Source organism: Rhinopithecus bieti, unplaced genomic scaffold, assembly GCF_001698545.2.
Source record: "Rhinopithecus bieti isolate Rb0 unplaced genomic scaffold, ASM169854v2 scaffold_9209, whole genome shotgun sequence".
NCBI lineage: Eukaryota > Metazoa > Chordata > Mammalia > Primates > Cercopithecidae > Rhinopithecus > Rhinopithecus bieti.
Window position 1 is genome coordinate 5,573 of NW_016805989.1, and position 26,329 is coordinate 31,901.

Here is a 26,329-nt window from a genome sequence, read left to right on the forward strand (position 1 = left end):
TTAGTAGAGACGGGGTTTCACCATGTTAGCCAGGATGGTCTCGATCTCCTGACCTCGTGATCCGCCTGTCTCGGCCTCCCAAAGTGCTGGGATTACAGGCTTGAGCCACCGCACCCGGCCGATATAATCATATTTTTCATTTAATCATTCATCTGCTCATTGATGCACTTAGTTGTTCCTTTCATTCATTCACCCACCCATCTACCCACTCATCCATTCACTTATTACTTGCATGGTAACCCACATATTCATTCATTCATTCTACTTCACTCACTCACTCCTACCTTCATTCATTAATTTAGCAAATACTTGCACTGTTGGATTCAGAGATACCAACACCAAAATAACAGCAAACACCTACATAGTGTTAAGTGTGTGCCAGCTACTGTTCTAGGTTCTTTAGATTCAACTTAAGGTTCCTAAAACCTCCTGAAGATGCTTGTTATGGAATGAATGTTTCTAGCCCCTTCTCAAATTCATATGTTGAAGCCCTAACCCCTAAGGTGATGATATTTGGAGGTGGATACTTTTGGAGGTAATTAAGCTTAGATGAGGTCATGAGAGTAGGTCTCCTATAAGGGGATTAATGTCCTCATAAGAAGAGAATGAGAGACCAGAGCGTGTGATCATTCTCTCTCTCTCTCTCTCTCTCTCTCNTTCCTTTCATTCATTCACCCACCCATCTACCCACTCATCCATTCACTTATTACTTGCATGGTAACCCACATATTCATTCATTCATTCTACTTCACTCACTCACTCCTACCTTCATTCATTAATTTAGCAAATACTTGCACTGTTGGATTCAGAGATACCAACACCAAAAATAACAGCAAACACCTACATAGTGTTAAGTGTGTGCCAGCTACTGTTCTAGGTTCTTTAGATTCAACTTAAGGTTCCTAAAAACCTCCTGAAGATGCTTGTTATGGAATGAATGTTTCTAGCCCCTTCTCAAATTCATATGTTGAAGCCCTAACCCCTAAGGTGATGATATTTGGAGGTGGATACTTTTGGAGGTAATTAAGCTTAGATGAGGTCATGAGAGTAGGTCTCCTATAAGGGGATTAATGTCCTCATAAGAAGAGAATGAGAGACCAGAGCGTGTGATCATTCTCTCTCTCTCTCTCTCTCTCTCTCGCTCTCTCTCTCTCTCCTCTCTGCCATGTGAGGTCACAGCAACATCACAGCCATCTTCAGATCAGAAAGAAGGGCTTCATCAGGAACCCAATCTGCTGGCACCTTGATCTTGGACTTCCCAGCCTCCAGAACTATGAGAAATAAATGTCTGTTGTTATGGTATTTTGTTATAGCCTAGCCTATGGTATTTTGTTATAGCAATCCGAACTAAGACAGAATTATTATTACTTAGAATTAAGTTCTCAGTCTGTTGCCCAGGCTTGAGTGCAATGGCAAAATCATGGCTCACTATAACCTCGAACTCCTGGACTCAAGTGATCCTCCTGCCTCAGCCTCCTGAGTAGCTGGGACTACAGGTGCATGCCACTACACCCAGCTGAAGACAAAAGATTATTATTGTTATTTTTCTATTTTTATAGATAAGCTGTTTTCCAAGGATGTGGAGATGGAGTGGCTTGCTTAAGGCCACTGAGCTAGTCAATAGCACAGCCAGGCTTTGAACCCCGGGCAGTTAGTTATCAGAGTCTGGCCTCTCAGCTGCTATGCTGGGCTGCTTTTTGTTAATAAGACAGCTCCTCTGTTTTTACTCTAGTGGGTAGGCCAGTGTGCATGGAAACCAAGACAACAAAGTGTGATGAATTATGGGATCCATGCAGAGTGTTGGAGGAGTCCCTGGCAAGGTCACCTCACCCACCCAAGCAGAGGGATGGGGTATATGGAAGATTCTTTTCCTAACTGGTCTAGCTTACCTTCCTTATTTGTGATGTCAGGGTCATCCCTGGGTGATCCTTTCATCCACGTATGATGCAGTTATTCACCGACAACACTTAGTGAGTGCTAACCCTGGGCACTGGGGATCAAGAAATGAACAAGGACTATCCCTGCCCACTTGGAGCTCACAGGCTGGTAGAAGAGTCTAGGAGGGAAGGGCAAGGGTGGGCTAACCTACTAAGACCATGGAGCATATCTCCGTCCACCCCTTCTGGTTCCTGTCTTGGTCTTTGAGACCTATGCTTTCCAAAGTTGTGGGCTGCAAGGGATAGAGAGTCAGGAAACCCAGTTCTAATCCAGTGCTTCCTCTATGAAGCTGTGTACTGTTGAACAAGTGTCTTTACCTCTCTGGGCTTCATTTTTCTCGTATGTAACATAGAGAGGTAATACAGGATGATTTCTAACAACACTAAACCATTTATCGTCCCCCAATACCTGTTTTCCACTGTCTCCATAATAATGGTGTCTCACTGGACACAGATTTGCCAGCTTCAGGCTGTATTTCCCAGTCTCTCCTGCAGTGACGTGTGGCCATGGGAATAAGTTCTCACTGGTGGAATATGAGCAGAAATGATGTCGGCAAGCATCTGCATCACTTGCTTAAAAGGAACTTTTTGCCTTGCTACTTTTCTTTTTCTCTCTCCCATAGGTAAGTGACGGATAGGGTGGGGCCACATCTATTACATAAAACAAAATGGAAGAAAATTTCACCCCAAAGGACTGTGTGGCTCAGAGTTGCCTCGTCAGCCTGGACTGCTCACTTCTGAAGTCTAACAAAAGCAAGAAACAGCCTAGGTGGGAGGATCTCTTGAGGCCAGGGTTTCAAGACCAGCCTGGGCAACACAGCAAGAACCCCATCCCAAATAAATTAATGAATAAAATTAGCTGGGTGTGGTGGCATGTTCCTCTAGTCTCAGCTACTTGGGAGGCTAAGGGGGAGGAATTGCTTGAGCCCAGGAGTTCGAGACTGCAGTGAAACATGATTGTACCACTGCACTCCAGCCTGGGTGACAGAGCAAGTCTCTGCCTCTTAAAAAAACAAAACAAAACAAAAATAAAAGCAAGAAATAAACTTTAAAAACCCCATGGCCACTCTATTTTGAGATCTGTTTGTTACAGCAGCTTAGCTTATACACTAAATATAGAGTATGTTTCTTTTTTCTCTACTCCAAATCTTGTCTTCCTACCTGCTGCCTGTACCCTTTCTCAACTTAGTCCAAGGCAAAAGGAACACTCGTTTTGGGGTTCTGCCCAGCTAGTTTAAGCAAAAGTTACTTACCCAGCCCAGAAAGCTCCTCTAATGAAGGCTACCAATGAGGCATCAGAAAAGAGTGCTGGTCCCACCTCATTGGCCAAGAGACCATCACATCAGTCCCAGCTGGTGTGAGTGGCTGCCTTCTTCACAATCACCCCTTTGCGGTCAGTGGTGTGATGGTCTCATAGTAGTTGCTATGGGCAGCAGCACGTTTTTTTCTTTTTCCACTGATGCTGTCTGCTTCATAATTTCTAGAATCCTCCTGGAATTCAGACCTTTGTCAATCATAATAATAATAGCAAACATTAATCAAATTCTATCTCTATGACAAGAACATTACATGCATTTTGTTCCATCCTTTTCAGTTATTATTATTTGAGACAGAGTCTAGCTCTGTTGTCCAGGCTGGAGTGCAGTGGTGTGGTCATGGCTCACTGCAGGCTTGACCTCCTGGGCTTGAGTGATCCTCCCACCTCAGCCTCCTGAGTAGCTGGGACTACAGGCTTACACCACCACACCCAACTAATTATTTTTATTTTTATTTTTTGTAGAGATAGGGTCTTGTTTTGTTGCCCAGACTGGCCTCAAACTCTTGGCCTCAAGGGATCCTCCCACCTTGGCCTACCAAAACACTGGGGTTAGAGATGTGAGCCACCACACTGGGCCTCATTCCATCTTTACAACATTGTTATGTGGTAGGCACTGTTTTTATTACCATTTTACAGATGCAGAAGCTGAGGCCCAGACAACACAACTTATCAAATATCACAGAGCTAGAAAGCAGCAGAACGGAGTGGTCTGTCTTTCTGTATTTGAAAGAGTTTTGCTATTGTGAAAATGAGTCATTGCCTTATTTACTAAATCCCTACAATGCTCCCAGCCCAGTAGGAAACCAAAAATAATGATCAGAACCCAAAGAACTACCAGGTACAATCACTCTTTCTAGGGTGGGAGGAACCCAGATCCTCCCATGGTATAGGGTAGCGGCCAAGTTGTGGGCTTTGGTGTAAGGCAGATCTGAATTCAAATCCCTGCTCAGACACTGAATGGTTGGGTGATGCTGGAAAAGTTCTTAACCTCTTAAACTGTTTCCTCAGCTGTGGAAAGGGGAGTTAACAGTGTCTGCCAGTTTGTTAGGAAGAGTCCATGGAAGAAAGGGCTTTGCCATAGTGGACATTAAGGAAGGACACTTAAAGTGGCAAGAAGAGACACGTGTTCACATTGCCTGCCATATTTGTATTTGTTTCCATCTAGATTTTTTCTATTGCAAGCAACAGAAATCCAAAACAGGTCAGCAGTAAGTGAAGTTTATTGGTTCATGTAATTAGGAATCTCAGCGGAGGGCCCAGGGACTAAAGCAACAGGGTCAAGAATCTCTGTCTTTTGGCTGAGCTTCTCTCTGTGCTTTGGCCTCAATGAAGAAGGAGTCCTTAGGCCATACTAGGCTTCCATCAATCAGCTCAGCTTGGTAGTCTACAGGGAAGACAGCTTGGTATCAGAGGGAAGAGATATTCCTCTCTCCTGGTAAAATCTCAGAGAACCATTTGATTGGACCAGGGGAGTCATGTGCCTACCCTTGAAACAACCACAGTGGCCAGAAAAATGGCCCCTGAAGTGCTCCATAGCTCAGTCTTCGTATCTGTAAAATGGGGATAACATGTACCCCCAAATGAACTGTTGGGAGGGACTTAGCTGAGATAACACAAATGAGGTGCCCAGCACACAGTGGGCCCTTGGTAAGGATTGGTTCCTGGTACTGTCCCTCCCTCACAGCACCCAACCTCAAGTCTGTTATTTTAAGTAAACATGTTTCTTCCCTACTGGATTGTGAGCTCCTCAAGGAAGGAGGCTGAATATAATCTAGTGTTTTTAGAGCTATAACAGCCTGGCAGCCACAAGAGTAGGATCAGAGGCCGGGCACGGTGGCTCAGGCCTATAATCCCAGCACTTTGGGATGCTGAAGAGGGTAGATTGCTTAAGGCCAGGAGTTCAAGACTGGCCTGGACAACACAGTGACGCCCCATCTCAGTAAGAAAAAAAAAAAAAAAAAAGAGAGAGAGAGCAAAAGGATCATCAAACAGGTAGAAAGTACTTTCTTTCTTTCTTTCTTTCTTTCTTTCTTTCTTTCTTTCTTTCTTTCTTTCTTTCTCTCTCTCTCTCTTTCTTTCTTTTCTTTCTTTCTTTCTTTCTTTCTTTCTTTCTTTCTTTCTTCTTTTCTTTTGTTTCTTTGTTTCTTTTGTTTTAAAGTGAAAGCAAGTTTAATAAGAAAGTAAAGGAATAAGAGAATGGCTGGTCCATAGGCAGAGCAGTCCCGAGGGCTGGTTACCCATTTTTATGATTATTTCTTCATTATATGCTAAATAAGGGGTAGGTTATTCATGAATTTTCTGGGAGAGGGGTGGGCAATTCCCAGAACTGAGGGTTCCTCCCCTTTTTAACCCATGTAGGGTAACCTCCTGATGTTGCCATGACATTTGTAAACTGTCATGGCGCTGGTGGCAGTGTAGCAGTGAGGACGACCAGAGGTCACTCTCATCACTGTCTTGGTTTTGGCTGACTTCTTTACTGCAATCTGTTTTATCAGGAAGGTCTTTATGACCTATATCTTTAAGCACATTTCTTTAGATCTGTCCAATACCCTATGGAGAACTATGCACAAGCTACTGATTCCTTCACAACTTGCTGTAAGAGTTCCAAGGCATGTGTGCCCAGAACACAGAGCTCTCAATTCTTACATCAAGTCCTCTGTTTGTCTCTTTAGTGATAGGCTCTTGGAAGTAAAATTGTTGGGTCAAAAGCCATTGAACATGTCCAGACTCCCAACAAAAACTCCCAAATTGTTTCCAAAGTTCTCAAATCAGCCTTCCCAATAACAGTATGTGAAGGTGTCTATTTCACTACAACACCTCCAACACCAAATGTCTTCTATCTTTTACGTTTCTGAAGGAAGAATCATGGCATTCTGCTGACGTTTTGGTTCCCTGTATCTTATTATGGAGTTGGCCATGGTTACTGGCCATTTGGATTTTCTCTGAGCCACTTCTGAGCAGAGAGGGATACACAGCCCATGTAATGACATTGGGGCCTCTGTTTCACATTTTCAAATCTCCCCATGCTCCTAATGCCTATTGCAGGAAATGGAACAAGATTGGTGCTCATTTGTATGTGTTGAAGGGCACTGAGTCTCTTTGCTGTCACCAGTGGTCTTGCCAAGCTGTTCCTTGTGGTTGGAAGCACTCCAGCTTTAGAAATCACACAAAGCAAATTGCAAACAGTGAGTGGAATAAATATTTGAGCATTTCAGGGCCATGGTGGCTTTGATTGTCAAGCCAAGTGTCTTGCTGAGGGGCAAGAATCTGAGACTGACAGATCACAGGCTATGGAGGCTTTTGGTGGGTTGGACCCACTATGCTATTTGGCAAATCTTCCCCCAAAGACTCATTTGGAAGCTACAGAGCGAATAGTTCAAGGCTACTGTGGAAAGTGCTGCCTCATGGGGCATGTCTTGGAAGTGACTTGCTGTGTGACTCATAGGCTTTTTGGCTGCAAGGAACTCAGAGGGGTGGCATCAGCTTACCCTGATCACCAGTCAGACTGCATCAAATCATGCCCTCCATGACAGCTAAAGTGCCCACCAGTCCCCCAGCCTGGCCCTGGAGACTGGTCCTGACCTGGCCTCTATCCTCCCTCCCAGTGCCAATCACTATTGTTTCCATTCCTGTGTATTCCTGTGTATTGAGAACAATTGTTCCCACCTCTTTGGATATGAGCATGAAGTTTGAAATCAGAGAGCTCTGCATTCAAGTCGTGGCTTCATTATTACATTCTGAGTGCTGAACATGGTGCCTGGTATATAGGAATGAGTCAATAAATAGTTTTATTTTCATTTTCTTATTAAAAATATTTTTTAAAGAGATGGGGGTCTCTCTGTGTTGCCCAGGCTTGACTCAAACTTCTAGGCTCAAGATCTTCCTGCTTCAGCCTACTGAGTAGCTGGCACTACAGGTGAGTGTCACTGCACCTGGATTACAAAAACAAGTCTTAAAACATATGACTCCTAGTCACTAAAAATGTGTTCCCTAGATCAGCAACATAGGTATCACCTGGGAACTTCTTAGAAATGCAGGCTCTCGGCCGGGCGCGGTGACTCAAGCCTGTAATCCCAGCACTTTGGGAGGCCGAGACGGGTGGATCACGAGGTCAGGAGATGGAGACCATCCTGGCTAATACGGTGAAACCCCGTCTCTACTAAAAAATACAAAAAAAACTAGCCGGGCGAGGTGGCGGGCGCCTGTAGTCCCAGCTACTCGGGAGGCTGAGGCGGGAGAATAGCCTAAACCCGGGAGGCAGAGCTTGCAGTGAGCTGAGATCCGGCCACTGCACTCCAGCCTGGGCGACAGAGCAAGACTCCATCTCAAAAAAAAAAAAAAAAAAAGAAATGCAGGCTCTCAGGCCCTGCTCCAGACCTGCTGAACAAGAATCTGCATTTTCACAAGATCCCCCCTGGGTGACTCTTATGCACATAAGAGTTTGAGGAACACTGACCTAATTCATAGAATTGTTCTGAAAATCAATGACATCAGGTGTGTAAATGCCTGGCAAAGAGTTTGGTATATAATAGATACTCAAATGATGAGTCATCTCTTTCTCTGTCCCTTCCACACTCCTGTCCTAGAATGCAAAATCTCTGAAGCCAGGCGTCCTGTCTCATTTCTCTTGAGACCATCAGTCAGATATCACAGCTGGCTCATAGTAGGTGCTTAAAAAATTTTTAAGTACTGACAATTTGGCATAGTTTAGTACAGTAATTTTTCAGGCTGCAGGTTGCAAACCATTAGTGGGTTGGGAAATAAATTTAGTGGATTTAGTGGATTTAAAAATAATTAGAGGAGGATTCTGGGAAGATGGCAGAGCAGGAAGCACCAGGAATTCATCTCCCTGCCTCAATAACAATTGCACTGGCAGAATCTATTTGATGTAACTATTTTTGGCTGGGCGCAATGGCTCACACTTGCAATGCCAGCACTTTTGGAGGCCAATATATATATATATTTGATGTAACTCTTTTATAACACTGGTATCTATCTATTTGAAGGACTGCAACTTCCAAGAGAAGGCTTGGATGGTAAACTGTGGTTAATTTCAATCAATTTCAGCTGGTAGCAAGATAACAGTTACCTATCCTCAGCATGGTGGCAGGCGACTGTGTACATGTTCCTATAGCAGCTTGCAGGGTACAAGGGAGCCAGGGTGAACAAAAGGAGCCTTGTCTTTAAAAAATTGGGGGTCTTTGTTCTGATTGTGATTGCTGCTCCTGATTATGAAAGTGGAAACACATGGTGGGTAGCCCTTGTTGCCCACCTCCCTATGCTATTGCAAGCTCTTCCCCCTCTGGCTGAAGCAACTTCCAGGGGATTTAAAGGGCCCTTTTCTTTTCGTATGCTCTCCTCAACCCTGGGGGGTCCCACAAGAAAAGAGAGAGAAAGGGGCAGGGAGGTTTTTTGTTTTTTGTTTTTGTTTTTTTTTTTAGAAATAATGGCTGAGAATTTCCCCAAATGATAAAAGACATAAATATAAACATCCAAGAAGTTCAGTAAACTCCAATAGGATAAACTCAAAGAGACTCATACCAAAACACATTATAATAAAACTGTTGAAAGCTAAAGATAATGAAAAAAATCTTGAAAATAACAAGAGAGAAGAAACTTGTCACATATAAGGGATCCTCGATAAGATTATCAGCAGATTTCTTACTAGAAACTTTGAGGGCAAGAAGGCAGTGGACTGATATAGTCAAAGTACTGAAAAAACAAACAAACAAACAAATAAAAAACTGTGAACCAAGAATTCTGTATCTGGCAAAACTGTCCTCCCAAAGTAAAAGAGAAATTAAGACATCCCCAAATGAACAAAAATGAACTGAGGAAGTTCATTACCACTAGACCTGCCCTGCAAGAAATGCTAAAAGAAGTCCTGCAGTTTGAAATGGAAGAACACTAGACAGTAATATAAAGCTGTATGAGGAAATAAAGATCTAAGTAAAAATAAATACATGGGTAATTATAAAAGCTTGTATTATCATAACTTTGGTTTGTATTAGTGTACATTTTGTTTTCTACACTATTTAAAAGATTAATGCATAAGAAATTATTAGTTTTTGGTTTTGGATACACAATGTATAAAGATGCAACTTTGCAACGTTAATAACTAAACAGGGATGGAGACATTGCTGATAGAAGCAGAGTTTTTGTACCTTGTTGAAGTCATGCTGGTTTAAATTCAGATCGGAGTGTTAAAACATTAGGATGTTAAATGTAATCCCCATGGTAACCACAAGGAAAATAGCTGTGCAGTATACATTTATACATAAAAGGAAATGAGAAGGGAATTAAAACATGTCACTGCAAAAATATCAACTAAACACAAAAGAAGACAGGCGCACAGGAAATGAGGGACAAAAAAGCTTAAGGTGTATAGAAAGCAAATAGCAAAATGACAAAAACTGAGTCCCTCAGTAATTACTTTAAATTTAAATGAATTAAATTCTCCAATCTAAAGACAGTGATTGGCAGAATGAATTGATTGAAAAAACAACATCCAACTATATGCTGTCTACAAGATACTTTAGATCTAGGGATACAAATAGGTTGAAAGTGAAAGGATGAAAAAGTGAAAGAATGAAAAAGATATTCAATGCAAATAGTAACCAAAAGAGAGCAAAGTGGCTGTAAACGAGCCAGTCACAAAAAGGCAAATACTGTGATTCCACTTATATGAGATACCCAGAATAGTCAAATTCATAGAGATAAAGTAGAATGCTGGTTGGATGGGGAGAAGGTTGTGGGGGGAGGGAATAGAGAGTTATTGTTTAATGAACACAGAGCTTTAGTTTTGCAAGATGAAAAAATATCTGGAGGTGTAGTGTGGTGGCTCATGCTTGTAATTTGAGGTAGGGGAATTGCCTGAGACCAGGAGTTCAAGACCAGCCTGGACAACAAAGAAAGACCTCATCTCTTTCTCTCTCTCTCTCTCTCCATATAGACATGTTTTTGTGGTGACAGCATTTGAAATTTACTCTCTTGGCAGTTTTGAAATGTACAATACTTCATTATTAATTATATTCACTTCACTGTGCAATAGAACTCAAAACAATATATACTACTCCTGTCTGAGATTTTGTACCCTTTGACAATCTTCTCAGCATTCCTCCAAGCTTAGCCATTTTTTTCTTATTATTACATTTTTTAGAGGCCATGCTAATCTTCTCTATATCATTCCAGTGTTAGTATGTGTGCTGCTGAAGTGAGCACCTTAGCCATTTTTTAAGTGTACCATTCGGGGCATGAATCACACTCACAATGTTGTGCAACCATCACCACTATCCATTTCCAGAAGTGTTTCTCTCTTTCTGCTTCTTGGTGGCTTTTTTTTTTTTTTTTTTTTTTTTTGACAGAGTCTCACTTTGTCACCCAGGCTGGAGTGCAGTGGTTCGATCTCGGCTCACTACAACGTCCATCTCCCGGTTCAAGTGATTCTCCTGCCTCAGCCTCCCGAGTAGCTGGGATCACAGGCATATGCCACCATGCCCGGCTAATTTTTGTACTTTTAGTAGATACAGGGTTTCACCGTGTTGGCCAGGCTGGTCTTGAGCTCCTGACCTCAGGTGATCCTCCCGCCTTGGCCTCCCAAACTGCTGGGATTACAGGTGTGAGCCACCACTCCCGGACCATTTCCAGAGCTCTTGCATCCATCTTAACAGAAACTCTTCACTGGTTAAACACTAGCTCCCCATTCCCACCTCCCCCTAGCCCTTCTAGTCTGCTTTTGGTCTCTATGAATTTGCCTATTTTGGGTACCTCTTCTCGGTAGAATTGTGCTATATTTATCCTTTTGTGTTTGGCTTACTTCACTTCACATAATGTTTTCAAGCTTCATCTGTGTTGTAGCATGCATCAGAACTCCATTCCCTTTTATAGCTGAATAATATTCCTTATGATATTATTATTATTATCATTATTATTTGAGACAGGGTCTCACTCTGTTGTCCAGGCTGAAGTGCAGTGGTGCACTCTCAGCTCACTGCAACCTCTGCCACTTGTGTTCAAATGATTCTCCTGCCTCAGCCTCCTGAGTAGCTGGGATTACAGGTGCACACCACCACACCCAGCTAATTCTTGTATTTTTGGTAGAGACAGGGTTTTGCCAGGTTGGCCAGGCTGGTCTCAAACTCCTGACCTCGAGCGATCCACCTGCCTTGGCCTTCCAAAGTGCTGGGATTACAGGCATGAGCCACCGGCCCCAGCCTCTTAATTATTTTTAATAGAAGAAATGAAGAAAGTGTAGGCCTTGGGTTTTCCAAAGTGCTTCAACAACTGCATGGGGAAAAACAAAAGTCACTTGTGTGGAATTTTATTAGGGTAATATTATTACCTCCACTCTACAGAGAATCGTCCGTAACCAAGTGAATGACAGACCCATCTGACAGCGAAAACTCAAGCATACACTGAGAATGATCCTATGGTTTAAGAAGAATGTGTGTTTGGATTTCTGAGCTAAGGAATCTGGGAGTCGCTAATTTGAAGATTCAGTCCTTATCCATGAAGGGCATCTGAATTTCTGGCTTATCCCTTGGAATGCAGACTGTCTGGGGGATCGAGGCCCTTTGTTTTGGGTTAAATGGAGATTGCTAGGTGGAGGTTGCTAGGTGGAGGATGCTCAGTGAAAACTGGTATATAAACTGCATGCTTTTTACAAATGGTAGTGGCCCTCCTGTCCAGCCTGCCACTCCTGGACTGCTCGGTATTTAAGTCCCCAATGAACCCTGTGTCTTATTCACTGACTCTGAGTATCTCCTTTGGCCTGGTGGACATGGTGCCAAACCTATTAGAGTCAATAGGGGTCTGGCTTGACACCAAGCTATTTCATGGCCCCAATATGCTTCCAGTTAAATGAGCTCTGCTGGAAAGAAGCTTTTTGGATTTTTTTTCTCCCCTTTTATTGTCCTAGTAATTTGGATGTGACAAATTGTGATGGATTTGTATTGTGCCAGCTTAGCGAAAATTGAACTGCATTTCTCAGAACTCACTTCCGTGCAGAGTTCCAGGTTGACATGAGCCACAGGGACATTTTGAGTAAGATTCAGAAGGTGGATGTGGGGCAGCAACCATGTTGCTTTCTGTGCTGGGGAGGCCGGAGCCTGCAGGGGGCCATGCAACTCACACACATTGTCCCTTATCTTCTGGTTCACCTGGTTGACTGGGGAAGCAGCTAGGCCCACAGTTCCTGTCCATTCTCTCCACTCCTGGCTCAGATGCATGTTAAACTGCACAAAGAAGAGCACCAGCTACTGCTGCAGGATTCTCCCATCATTGATGCTGGAGACTTGGAGGCAGTGAAAGACCTATGTGAGTTCTGGCCTGTCCTCTTAGTTCCAGCTCAGTCTCTCAGGTTCCCGTTTGTCCTTGCGATCCTCCACTTCATTTCCATCATCCTTTCCTGCCTGTCTGTCCCATGGATGTCAGGTTCTAGCACAAGACACAGAAGCAACGTCCTCGTGTGGGCTGTGCCCCCAGTTCCCACCATTGTGTAGGGCCAAATGACTATATAAACCTTTTAGGACATATATCTCCTGCTGGTGTTGCCTCTCTTGACTGAAATGCAGCCCTGACTGATGTGCAGATTCTCAGACCTGTTAGCTCAATTAATGTGTGCACTCTGGTCCAGGTATAGGCAGAGGAGATGCTGTTATCCCCATTTTATTGAAGAATAGACAGAAGGTTGAGTAATGGGCTCAACTTACAGAAATGGTAAGTGTTGGAACTCCTGCAAGTACTAGGGCTTTCTGATTCCTAGCCCTGCCCTCCTTCTGCTGTGCTCTGAGGTTCTCTCTTTCCTTGATCAGTCAACAGCCCCAAAGACAAGGTTAAGGAATCCCAGCACATCCACTTCCTCCTGTAATTCTGTGTCCTACTTTGCAGTGGCTGTACAGGCTGTCACATTGGGAGGACAACATTGAGACAGACCTCTGGGTCCATGATGCCCTTGACGTTGCTGGGTGGGTGGAAGAATCTGAAGGGCAGTCTGAAGGGTCTCATCACCCGCGTTGGACCCTCTAAAGCCTTCTCCTTTAAGGGGGGTGGGCTTTCTGCCTGACTCTTTGCTCACCCCTTTCTATTTATTCTTCTAGCAGATGAGCTGCTACTTTGGCCAGATAACAAGTCACTGATGAGGCCATGATGACTAATGGCCAGAGTCACTCCTCATTGAAAGGCTTGTTAGTCAGGATCCTCTGGAGCAACAGAACCAACAGGATGTGCACTAAATAAATGAATAAATAAATATTTAAACATTTTTATTTTAAGGAATTGGCACACACTCAGGTAGAGGGGCTGGCAAGTCCAAAATCTGCAGGGTAGGCAGGCAGGAGACCCAGGGAAGAATTGATGCTGCAGTTCAAAGTCTGTTGGTGGAGTTCCCTTTTGCTTGGGGGAGATCAGTCTTTTTCTTAAGGTTTTGAATAGATTAGATAAGGCCCACCCACAAACCAATAGGATGTGGGATGCACACACACACACAGAGAGAGAGAAAGAGAGAGAGAGAGAGAGAGAGAGAGAGAGAGAGAGAGAGAGAGAGAGAAGAGATACACTTACTATAAGGAATTGGCTCACATGATTATGGAGATTGGCAAGTCCTAAGATCTGCAGGGTGGGTGGGCAAGCTGGAGACCCAGGAAAGCCGATGGTATATTTCCTGCCTGAATATGAAGACTTGAGATCCAGGAGAGCTGCTGGTATAGTTCCAGTCTGAAGGTTGACAGGCTTGCGTCCCAGAAAGAACTGATGTTTCAGTTTGAGTCCAAAGGCAGGAGAAAAGCTGATGTTCCAGTTCAAAGGCTGTCAAGCAAGAAGAATTCTCTCTTATTTAGGGGAGGGTCAACCTTTTTGTTCTAGTTGGGCATTCGGTTGACTGGATGAGGCCACCCTCATTAGAAAGGGCAATCTGCTTTACTGTCTACTGATTCAAATGTGAGTTTCATCTCAGAGACACACACCCTGAATGATATTTGGCCAAATATCCGGGCACCCTATGGTCCAGTCAAATTGACACATAAAATTAACCATCCTAGGAAGGTAATTGCTTTACTCAAAATCTACTGATATAAAGGTTAATCTCATGTAAAAACTACACAACAACATCCACATGTATTTGATAAAATATCCGAATACTGTGGCCTAGCCAAACTGACAAAAAATTAACCATCACTAGAGGTCTCACCCATACATTTTCTGCTGTTTTCTCTCTAGTTTACATGGGACTGATAAGCTGAATTAGGACCTCTCTTTATTTATTTATTTAGAGATGGGGCTCTCGCTCTGTCACACAAGCTGAAGTACAAGTGGTACAGTCATAGCTCAGTGCAGCCTCAAATTCCTGGGCTCAACTGATCTTTCTGTCTTGACCTCCTGAGTAGCTAGCCTACAGATGCATGCCACCATGCCCGGATAATTTTTTATTTTCATTTTTTGTAGAGATGGGGTCTTGCTATGTTGCCCAGGCTGGTCTTGAACTCCTAGACACAAGAGATCCGCCCACCTTGACCTCCCAAAATGCTGAGATTACGAGCATGAGCCACTGCACCCAGCCAGGACCTCTGTTAGAACCCACTCATTTCTCCTTGTCCGTGTTTATGCCATGTGACTGTTTTCAAACATGGCTCCCAAATTGTTTGGCACACCTCCCATTGAGAGAGAGAGGGGGGACTATGTTCCCTTCTTTAGAATCTGGGTTCTATGACCACCTGACTAGAAGAATATGGCAGAAGTGACTCCATGCTAGTTTCCAGGCCCAGACCTCAGGAAACTCACAGCTGTGGAATGCAGCAGCCCATGCTTATAGTCCCAGCACTTAGAGAAGCAGAGGTGGGAGGATTGCTTGAGGCCAGGAGTTCAAGGCCTGCCTGGGCAACATAGTGAGACCCTGTACAAAAGAAAGAAAGAAAGAAAGAAAGAAAGAAAGAAAGAAAGAAAGAAAGAAAGAAAGAAAGAAAGAAAGAAAGAAAGAAAGAAGGAGAAAGAGAAAGAGAGAGAAAGAGAAAGAAAGAAAGAGAAAGAAAGAGAGGAAAGAAGGAAGGAAGGAAGGAAGGGAGAGAAAGAAGAGAAAGAGAGAAAGAGGAAAGAAAGAGAAAAAGAGAGACAGAAGAAAGAGAAAGAGAGAAAGAAAGAAAGAAGGAAAGAAAGAAAAAAGAAAGAGAGAGAAAGAGAGGAGAAACAAAGAAGGAAAGACAGAAAGAAAGAAAGAAAGAAAAAGAAAGAAAGAAAGAAACTGATTCCCAGCATTTACTTCCTATCTCTTGGAATCTAGCAACCATGCTGTGAGGAGGTCCAAGCAGCCTGTGGAGATGCTCCCACATAGAGAGCCCTGTACTCCTTAGCCATCACCTCCAGCCCCCACCTCACCAGCCCTGAGGTAGGTGGGTTTTTATGTTTAACTGTGGGTTACTCTGGATCTTAGGTTTATCAATACATCACAGAGTCATTGCCCACCCAGGGAGTTTCACAATTTGTTCCCAGGAGGCTGGACCCCAAAGTCCAAGTGCTAATGTTGGGATTTCATCCCATTGGAATATTTATGCCAGTTCATATTTCTCCTGTGTCTAGCCCCTGCCTTCTATCTCTTAGCCACATATTTCTAAGATGGGATCATGAGGGTGAAGTCACCATAGGGTGCCATAGCACACCCCACCTTTGCTTCCCGTCTTTCCTATATCTTATCAATACAGAAACGTCTAAGGGGCTTGGGGATATTTTGAATTTATGAGATAGACATGTTAGAATTTGACATTTGGGAAACATAAATACATGTTCATAGAGGGATGGAGAGTCGTTATCATCTACTCAGAACCCCCAGACCAGCACTTAACAGGTACGGTTCCCAGATGCTCAGGAATTCCTGCTCTCTGAGCTCACATTTCCTAAAAGCAGAGTCTAAGACAAAGATGTATGTGACGTATTCAGGGAGGGCTCACCGGAGAAATTTGTATGGAAAGAAGAGAAGCAAGAAAGCCTGGGAATAAGTTAAGTAAGAAAGGGAAATCTACCCTCAACCTGATGCCATGGTGAGCTCTAGAGTCTAAATTATACCCCAGAGTTTATTGTGATTTGAGGCAAGAGAACAGAGCTCTTGTACCTCCACACCAGTCAGCCATTGGCCCTAGCCACCTGTTGAGGGTGGCACCATGCATCTAGGCTCACACATTTCAACCTTCAAGCCACCTTCTTTCTGCGGTCCCTCCGGTTTTCAACAGACCTGATTGTCCTCTGCTCAGTGAGAACATTCTAATTTCTTAAAAGGGCTTTCAGATCTTTAATTCAGAGAAGTCCTGGGGAGGAAGTGGCCTTCTAGATCACAAATTGTAGACCATGGAGTCTGTATTACTGATCTTTTGGTTTCAAGTGTGAAGACCAATTATCTGAAAGTTTGGAATAAAGTAAAAAGATAGCTGTGTAACTTCCAAATCAAATTAGAAAACTGTCTGCCTAAGGGTTTTCTGATTCTCTAGAGGATGTCATGTTGATTTTATTATTGATTAGCGCCCGGATTCTATAACATTAGATGTTAAGCTGTAGAAAATTGAGGTTGCAAAAGAGTTTTGTCCTGTAGGGGTGCAACTAATTTCTGTCCAGTAGAGAAGACAATAACCTCAAAGATGATTGACATGTCATTATCCTAGAACAGAGACCAGCAAACTTTTTGAGTAAGGAGACAGATAATATATATTTTAGGCTTTGTGGGCCATATCACCTCTGTTGCCATCAACTCTGCCATTACAATGTGAAAGCAACCACAGAAAACACATAAATGAATGAGTGTGGCTGTATTCCAGTAAGACTTTATTTATGAACATTGGAACTGGTATTTCATATTATTTTCTTTCCTTTTTTATCTTTTTCTTTTTTTTGACAACAAGGTCTCACTTTGTCACCCAGGCGGAGTGCGGTGGTACAATCACAACTCACTGAAGCCCCTACCTTCTTGTAGAGGGCTCAAACTATCCTTCCAGCTCAGCTTCCAAATAGCTGGAACTCCAGGGCCATGCCACCATGCTCGGCTAATTTTTTTTTTTTTTCTGTAGAGACATGTTTTTGCCATGTTGCCCAGGCTGATCTTGAACTCCTGGGCTCAAAGTGCCGGGATTACAGGCATAGCCACTACACCTGGCACCGTATCATTTTCATGTGCTGCAAAATACTGGTCTTTTGTCAACTGTTTAAAAAAATTCTTAGTTCATGGGCCATACAAAAGCAGATGGTGGATTAGCCTAAAGGTTTTATTGTTCTGTAGACGACTAACCAGTTTTGTATTTAATTCAGACATTCATTCCACCTTTCTTGGTCCCACTAAATGTATGTGCATGGGTGTGTGTGTAAATGTGTGCAGCGTGTGCATTGGTTTTCCTTTCTCTGAACCAGTTTACCCTCCTGCTGGTTCCTTCATTAATGGGTTAAATAAGTCTTTGATACATGTTCACCATGTATTTGTATGACAGTTATTTTTTAACCTTCTGACAATTATACTTGGATGCACATCACAGAAATCCTTGTGAGCTAGCTTCTCCGTTCACTTCTCTCCCAAATTCCAGTTCTTTTTGAATATGCAGTTTGGCCGCCTCTTTTGTTCCCTTGGCTCTTCTCCTCGCATTAAGTGCAGTATCAAGATGTTTTCCTAAATAAACGCAGTTCTGTCCTCAGGAGAAATTCTGGTGCCTACCATTTTTCTCCTACCATTCTATTATTACTAGAATAAATTTCATAGATTCCTGGACCAGGCCTGGTGGCTCACGCCTATAATCCCAACACTTTGGGAGGCCAAGGCGAGCGAATAATTTGAGGTCAGGAGTTTGCGACCAACCTGGCCAACATGGTGAAACCGTCTCTACTGAAAAAAAAAGATACAAAAATTAGCCAGGCGTAGTGGTGGTCACCTGTAATCCCAGCTACTTGGGAGACTGAGGCAGGAGAATCATTGGAACCTGGGAGGTGGAGGTCGCAGTGAGCTGAGATCGTGCCACTGCACTCCAGCCTGGGCGAAAGGGCGAGACTCTGTCTCAAAACAACAACAACAAAAAGATTCTTAGACTCCTAAAAACCATTTTTTTTAGGGCTGGATATGGTGGCTTATGCCTGTAATCCTGGCATACAGGATTTTGAGAGGCCAAAGCAGGAGAATCACTTGAGACTGAGAGTTCGAGACTAGACTGGGCAACACAAGAGACCTTGTCTCAAGAAAAAGAAAGAAAGAAAGAGAGAAAGAGAGAAAAGGAGAAAGGAAGGGAGGAAGGGAGGAAAGACAGAAAGAAGGAAAGTAAAGAAAGAAAGGAGGGAGGGAGGAAGGAAGGAAAGAGAGAGTGAGAGAGAGAGAGAGCAAGAAAGAAAGAAAAAATTGGATGTGGTGGTGCATGCCTATAGTCCCAGTTACTTGGGAGACTGAGGTTGGAGGACTGCTTGAGCCCAGGAAGTCGAGGCTGCAATGAGTTATGATAATGCCACTGCACTCCAGCCTGGGTGCCAGAGTGAGATCCTGTCTCAACTAAAAACAAACTAACAAAACCCAAAAACTTTTTTAGGAGTCCAAGAATCAGGAGAATGCTGGTACATCTACTCCAAAGTAAAAGACAAATTATCATGTCTTGTAATCTTATTGGAATACAGCTAAAGTGTAGTTGTAACCCAATAAGGCTTTATTTACAGACATTTGAACTGGTATTTCAGATTTTTTTTCTTTTTTCTTTCTTTTTTTTTTTTTTTTTTTTGAGACAACAAGATCTCACTTTGTCACCCAGGCTGGAGTGCAATGGGCACAATCACAACCCATTGTACCCTCCACCCCCTTGTCCAGGGCTCAAGATATCCTTGCACCTCAGTCTCCAAGTAGCTGGGACTACAGAGCCACACCACCATGCTTGGCTAATTTTTGTTATTATTAGTTTTTTTGTAGAAACAGGGTTTTGGCAAAGAAAGAAGCACAATGACTGGCAGGCCTCTCTGGGTGCTGGAGGCAGCAAATTCTACACCTAGGGATGCTGCTCCAGCACATCTTCCAGGAAGCATGAAGGGTTGTCAGCTTATAGCGGAGCCCAGAGCAGGAAAGGACTCTCCCAGCAGGACCGGGTTGTAGTGCAACCTTTTTTGCAACACCTTCCTCGTGAGACAGCCCATAGAGGGTGAGGGTGCGGGCCAATGGCCGGGGCTGGCAGTGGTCTGGCCCGCATGGATGAAAGGTAATGAGTTAATAACACTGGTGGTAGATGAGGCACAGCAAGGCTTGTCAAGGAGGTACCAGCTCACATCAAGCTGCCAAGGCCTACGTGGAAGAGTGTGGGGTATATGGAGTCTCTGAGGGCTCCTGCAGGGCTTCTCCCTATCTCTTCCTGGCATCCATGCTTATAGCGCAGCTGGAGACTCGCCCTTGCGGATCTGTGGTGTTATTAATGCAGACCAATGCACCCCAGAAGGGTTGGCTTTGACAGGCCCATGTGACTGGTGGATTCCTTCTGTTGTAAAGCAAATAGTGATGACTCCGGTGGGTGCGGGGTAAAGTATAGGTTTCTGTGGAGGCGGAGTTCACTGAACGTCTGGTTATTGTTCGGTTCTAGAGGGGGTGGGGCAGGCATTAATTAAATGGTCCCTAGGCTGTGGGAGGTGGGCATTTCCCAGCTCAGGAGCACGTGGAAAAATTGGCATCCTCTCCCTACCACATCCAGAAGATGGCCAAAATGCCATGGGAAAAATTGCTCATCTTCAGTAACAACCAAAGTATCATCAATTAAAACCAGAACTGGCAATGAATGTTATTATTTTTGTCATCTTTGCCTAGATTAGGGTGTACATTGGCATCGCTTCTTGAAAGCGTTTTGGCAATAATTATGCTAGACATGTCCATGTTTTGTCCCAATCCACTGCAGCTGGTCCTGGGTTTGTGGCCAAGTCAAACCTAGCCCTAAAGGTTATAAGAGAGAATTGGATTGAAATATGTTTCATTTTAAAAATAGCTCGGTATTTTTAGCTGCACAAGTAATACAAGAATATATGATCATCGTTAAAAAAAAATCAAGCATTACAGACAAATCTAAAATTCTACTTTGGGGCCATTTCCCCCAATCCCTGAAGTCCTCTCTGCTATCAGTTTCATGTGTATCTTTCCAGGCCTTTAAATCTCTATTTACAGACACATGCATTTATAGAAATATAGAGTGTAATTCTGTGGGAGTTTATGAACATAAACGACATAATGTTCCCTATTATAGTCAGACTATGATGCAAGTGTGATGCCCTGTGAGGGAGAGGGTGGAGACATCCTGGATCATCCTGCAGTCTAAGGCAAGTCCAGCAGGCCTACTGGGGCCTCCTTCAGCCAAGTTCACCACCAAAGGAATCTTGTGTCTCCCAGGAATATTTCTGCCTTACTACTCCATGTCGCTCAGTCATTATCTGGGAATGCAAATGAAGTGATGAATTTCAAACACAAAACCTGGGGCCCTCAGTCAATCATGCCCCTGGTAGTAGGAGGTCTGCATGGTGCATTCTCATGGCCACCACAGTATACGTGGCCGGAAAACGGTTCACTACTGTGGTCAGTAGTGGTTATCTCTGGCTGGTGGGATTGTAGAAGACACACACACACACACACACACACACACAGCCCTCCCTTTTTTTGTAGTCCACATGCATTTTTAAAAATCAGGTTTATTGAGGTATAATTGTATATTTTAAAAACCAAGTGTTGAGGGCATATACAATTTGATGAGTTTGGACACATCCATATACCCATGATGCCATTACCACAATCAAGGTGATAAACATATTCATTACCTCCAAATGCCACCTGCATTATTTTTATAATAAAAAATAATTCTAGTTTTAAAATGTGCATACATTTTGAACTACCAATGCCACTTCTAGGAATATATCCCGGAGAATATAACTGAATTTGTGTACAGAGATGCCTATCACTGTGTTATTTGTAACAGTGAAACATTAGATGCGATCTAAATAGCTAACAATACAAGAATAGTTAAATACTTCGATGCATCCACACAATGTGGTCCTATGCTTTGTTTACAATGGTTGTATAGGTGACGTATATTTATAGTCATGATCACCTGCCTATCCATCTATTTTCCCTAAGGGAGAGACTATTATCTATCCATATATGACTATCCAAGGACTATCATATAGATATGATATATAGACAGATACATTGCTACCATATCCTATAGACTATTATCTACCTATCACCTATCTCTAACAATATCTATCATCTTCATTTATCCATCCATCTTTTATCTATCATTTACTATTAATCTGTCACCTATCATCTATTTTCTCTCTCCTCCCCTCCCTTCTCCCCCTCCCTTCTCCTCCCTTCTCTCCTTTCCCTCCTCCCCTCCTCCCCTCTCCGCTTCCCCTCCTCCTTTTCCCCCTTCCCCCCAACCCTTCCTCCTTCCTTCCCCTTCTCCTCCCCGCTCCCCTCACCTTCTCCTCCTTCCTCTCCCTTCTTCCCCTTCTCTTCTTCCTCTCCTCTCCTCCTCCCCCTCCACCCATCCCCTCCTCCTTCTTCTCCCTTTTTCCCCTCCTCCTCCTTCTTCCCCTCTCCTCGTCCCTCTCTCTCTCTCTGTCTGGGATTGTTCTCAGGCTTGGTTGCCTAGCTTGCCTGCCCCCAGCGGCCCAGAAGCCACAATCTAGGAAAGGCTGTGAGTCCTGTGGGCTGTCAGAGACTGGCACAGTGGCACCCAGATATGACAGAAGACAAAAATGCCTGACGCGGATGCAGCGCATATTACCCTGAATCAAGAAAAGGTGAATCTCCTTGAAGACCTTCTGTTTAAGGAGGCAGGGAGATGCGTAACATGGTTTAGAAATATTTCCATCCAAAACGTAAAAATAGAGATATTTGTAATGCTCAAGGAATAAATTTTGGTTTTCTGAAAAAGTCACCTATGCAGAGCTCCTCATGTCCCAAAGCTGCCAGATAAATCACAGTCAGGGCTGGAAGGGACTGTGTCTCCATTTTACAGAGGAAACCAAAACTCAGAGAGCTTAAGCCACTTCCATGAGCTCACACAATAAGTGTCAGTGGTGGCATCTGAATCCATGTCTTTCTTATTCCGGATGTGGTAACATGGAGATGCACCACCCAGATCCCCCTTCAAGGATGGTGGTAGTGTTTTTCCTGTTCAGCTTGACACTTCTAGACCACCCTGTACGTAAGTCACAATAAAGGCTATGCTTCCTTCACTGGCTCTGGGTCTCTTCTTTGGCCTTTCGGACATGGTGCCACCCCTGTTGGAGTCATTAGGGGTCTAGCACAACACAAGCTCAGAACTCAGATTGCTGAACTTCAAAGGCAGTTAACCTTCTAATTAAGGCAATTCGTAATGCCAGCCCAAGACCGAGATTGGCACCCCTGACACATGGTGAAGCAGAGGCACCCTGGCTCTCCTTGAGATTTGCAATGAGTCGCAGAGCTGCCCAGAAGAGCCCAGCATAGGTCATCCAAATCCCAGCTGACCCACAGAGATGCATGTGTTATAATAAACAATGGTTGTTTTCAGCCACTGAGTTTTGGGGTGGCTTGTTCTATGGCACTTTTGTAGCGCTTGCCAACCAATACAGTAAGAATAATACCTAACTTACATAGCTCTATGTGCAGGCATTGTTCAAAGCCTCCACATATATTATTTCATTGAATTCTGACCTTGATGAGTTATGTACTTACTGTCTTCATTTTACAGATAGGGCAGCTGAGGCACAGAGCAGCAACTCTAACTTCTCTGCTTCTTCTCGTGGAGCCAGGGAGAGCCACTAACGTCCTTTTCTGAACCATCCAGGCTCATGTGTCCATCCTTTTCTTTCCAGGCCCACTTGCCACTGCCTCTTTCCCCTCTCTGCTTTGGGAAATTACAAGAAGCTTCCTAACTTGAGGTCTCAGTAGGCATCAGAATCTGTTCATGAATGCCCCTAAGAGGGATCAGAATATGATATCCCAAAATATGCCACTTTGGCCTCAGGACTGTTTTGAGTTAAAGACAATCAAGAAATGCCAGGCTAGGTGCAGTGGCTCGCACCTGTAATCCCAGCACTCTGTGAGGCCAAGGCGAGAGAATCCCTTGAGGCTGGAAGTTTGATAACAGCCTGGGCAACATAGTGAGACTTCATCTCTACAAAAAATAAAAATAAATGGCAAACAAAAGAAGAGCTCTCTGTCCTCTCCCTATTGCTGTCACAGGTGATTGGCAACTATCTGGGGCCAGTGGTGCAGGGGTAAGAAGAATTTACCAAGACAATTGTAGGTAAAGAAAGGCAGATTTATTAGAGAAACTATGAAAGTATTAGGCTGGGCGCGGTGGCTCAAGCCTGTAATCCCAGCACTTTGGGAGGCCGAGACGGGCGGATCACGAGGTCAGGAGATCAAGACCATCCTGGCTAACATGGTGAAACCCTGTCTCTACTAAAATACAAAAAACTAGCTGGGCGACCTGGCGGGCGCCTGTAGTCCCAGCTACTCGGGAGGCTGAGGCAGGAGAATGGCGTGAACCCGGGAGGCGGAGCTTGCAGTGAGCTGAGATCCGGCCACTGCACTCCAGCTTGGGCGACAGAGCGAGACTCCGTCTCAAAAAAAAAAAAAAAAAAAAAGAAAGTATGTTGCAAGGTTGCAATGGGCAGCACAGCAGAGAAGGGGCTGTCTGCAAGGAAACGAAGGCTTGCTGGGGATGCTATAGAATGGTGCTTATGCTGAAGAGTGCTACGTGCAGCACTGATAATGCCAGGGTTGCAGTGAGCTAACTTGCCGGTGTCTGGTGAGTGCTGGGTGCAGGAAGATTGTGAGCTTTTTTGTGCAGGAAAGCTGTGTCCTGGACCATGAGGAAAGGCAGACTTATAGTTCATCAGCTTTCTCTTTTTGCTTTCCCTTGGTCCTACCAGCCTGACTTCTTTTCCCTAATTAGGACTCCACATTTGCCTAAAAGCAGAGCATAAATTTCCCTTTGTAAATGTAACATAAATTTCCATTTGTAAAGGTGGTCCCCTCTCCTGTACCAGGAAGAGGTGAATGACCCTGGAGATCACTTGAGTCTACATAACAAACCTTATTAAACAATCTTAATCTACCATCCATTTCCTAGTCACCTTCCCACAATTTGCTGCCTCTAGAAAGCCAACCCTCTTTCCCTTTGTCTGGTCACTTCTCCACGACTTACCCCCTTTGTTAAAATGGTAGATAAGCCCCCAAGTCTAACCACCTCTTTAGGTTTTCACTTCTTTTCTATGAAGTCCCTCTCCATGTAAAAACATCTATACAACTCTTATGCCTTTTCTTCTGTTAATCTGTCTTTTGACAGTTTGATTCACAGGCCTCCAGAAAGGAACATAAGAGGATAGAGGAAGTTTTCCTCCTTACACTGCTAAATTCTGAGGGACAAATGCATAAAGCATCCTGTTTTTTTTTTTTTTTTTTTTTTTGAACGGAGTTTCGCTCTGTCGCCCAGCGCTGGAGTACATGGCCCAAGATCTCAGCTCAGCTCAAGACGTCCGCTCCCTGGGTTTACGGCCATTCTCTCTGGGGCCTCAGGCGCGACTCCGAGTAGCTGGGACTACACAGGCGCCGCGCCACCATTAGAAGGTAGCCACGCGACGGTATAGTTTTTTGCATTTTTTAAGTAGAGACGAGGGTTTCACCGGGTAGCCAGGATGGTCTCGATCACTCCTGACCTTTGTGATCCGCCTTCTTGGCCTCCCAAAGTGCTGGGATTACAGGCTTGAGCCACGCGCCCCGGCCAAAGCATCCTTTTTTAAAAAAAAAAAATGAGATAGGATCTCACTCTGTCACCCGGGATAGAATGCAGTGGCATGATCACAGCTCACTACAGCCTAGACCTCCTGGGGTAAAGCAATCCTCCCACCTCAGCCTCTAGAGTAGCTGGGACTACAGGTGTATGCCATCACACCTGGCTAATTTTTATTTTCTGTTTAGAGGTGGGGTCTCACTATGTCGCTTAGAATGACCTCGTACTCTTGGGTTCAAATGATCCTCCTGTGTTGGCCTCCCAAAGTATTGGGATTACAGGCATGAGCCACCATGTCTGGGTGCATTAGGCATTCTTGAGAAGTCTCTGACCCAGTTCCTCTCCAGTGTAGTACTGGGGAGGGCAGAATTTTTAACAGCATAGCCTGCGTTTTGCTGGGGAGTGAGAAGCCAGTGCATCTTTCTTACAGGCACCCCAATCTGTATGAGCAATTTCTTAAAGCTCTGCTCACTTGACACCATAGATGGAGAGAAAGCAACCCCTCCTACTTTCATAGGAAGAAAAGGTAAAAACCCTTTTCACTGTGGGCGCTGTGTTCCCCACAAGGCCAAGGATCCCACTGTTTGTCTTTCTCTACTCATGTGGTTGATTATGGTAAGGCCAGGTCTGCAAACCATTACATAAGCTCTAAGGGTAGTCGAATGGTCTCATGTGTTCATTGTTCTCTTCAGAATGAGAGGTAATTAGTACCTGTTGCTTTCAGCTGTAGGTCCCAGGACCAATTCTGAAGCAATAGGAAAGTCCCATTTTAACATCCTTTTCAGAAGAATATTCCTGCAAAAATCTGAGAAGCCGCACAATTTACCAAATGCCAACTGATTTGTTTTGTGTGTGTATTTTAATCTCTCTGTGCTTCCTTTTCGGTCCTGGAGGGCCCAGATTTTTAGGTTCTCCGCAACCTCAGTCCATACCAAAGCAGAAACAAGGCTCACAGAATTGGAAGTGGAACTGAGGCCTCCTGCCTCTCTGTTCAGTGTTCTTTCTGCTAATAAATATCTGTTGTTTTTCCTGACTGGCATGCATTCTTTCTTCTGGTAACATTTTTAAAAATTGAGATAAAATTCATGTAATGGGCCAGGCATAGTGGCTCACACCTGTAGTCCTAGCACTTTGGGAGGCTGAGGCAGGCAGATCACTTGAGCTCAGGAGTTTGACACCAGCTTGGGCAACATGGGGAAGCCCTGTCTCTACAAAAAAAATACAAAAACCTAGTTGGGAGAGGTGGTGTGCTCTTGTAGTCCCAGCTACTTGGGAGGCCGAGGCAGGAGGATCACTTGAGTTGAGAGGTCGAGGCTGCAGTGACA

At 44.0% G+C, this 26,329-nt stretch overlaps 1 protein-coding gene across 1 annotated transcript in view; it reads right to left on the minus strand.

Moving 5' to 3' along the window:
- Positions 1–13,790: 13,790 nt before the first annotated feature.
- Positions 13,791–26,329, minus strand: part of CLEC19A (C-type lectin domain containing 19A) — a 38,888-nt gene continuing 26,349 nt past the window's right edge. Inside the window, exon 6 of the mRNA XM_017874396.1 lies at positions 13,791–14,058. The gene's annotated coding sequence lies outside the window, so the exon portion shown is untranslated. The remainder of the gene's footprint in view (positions 14,059–26,329) is intronic.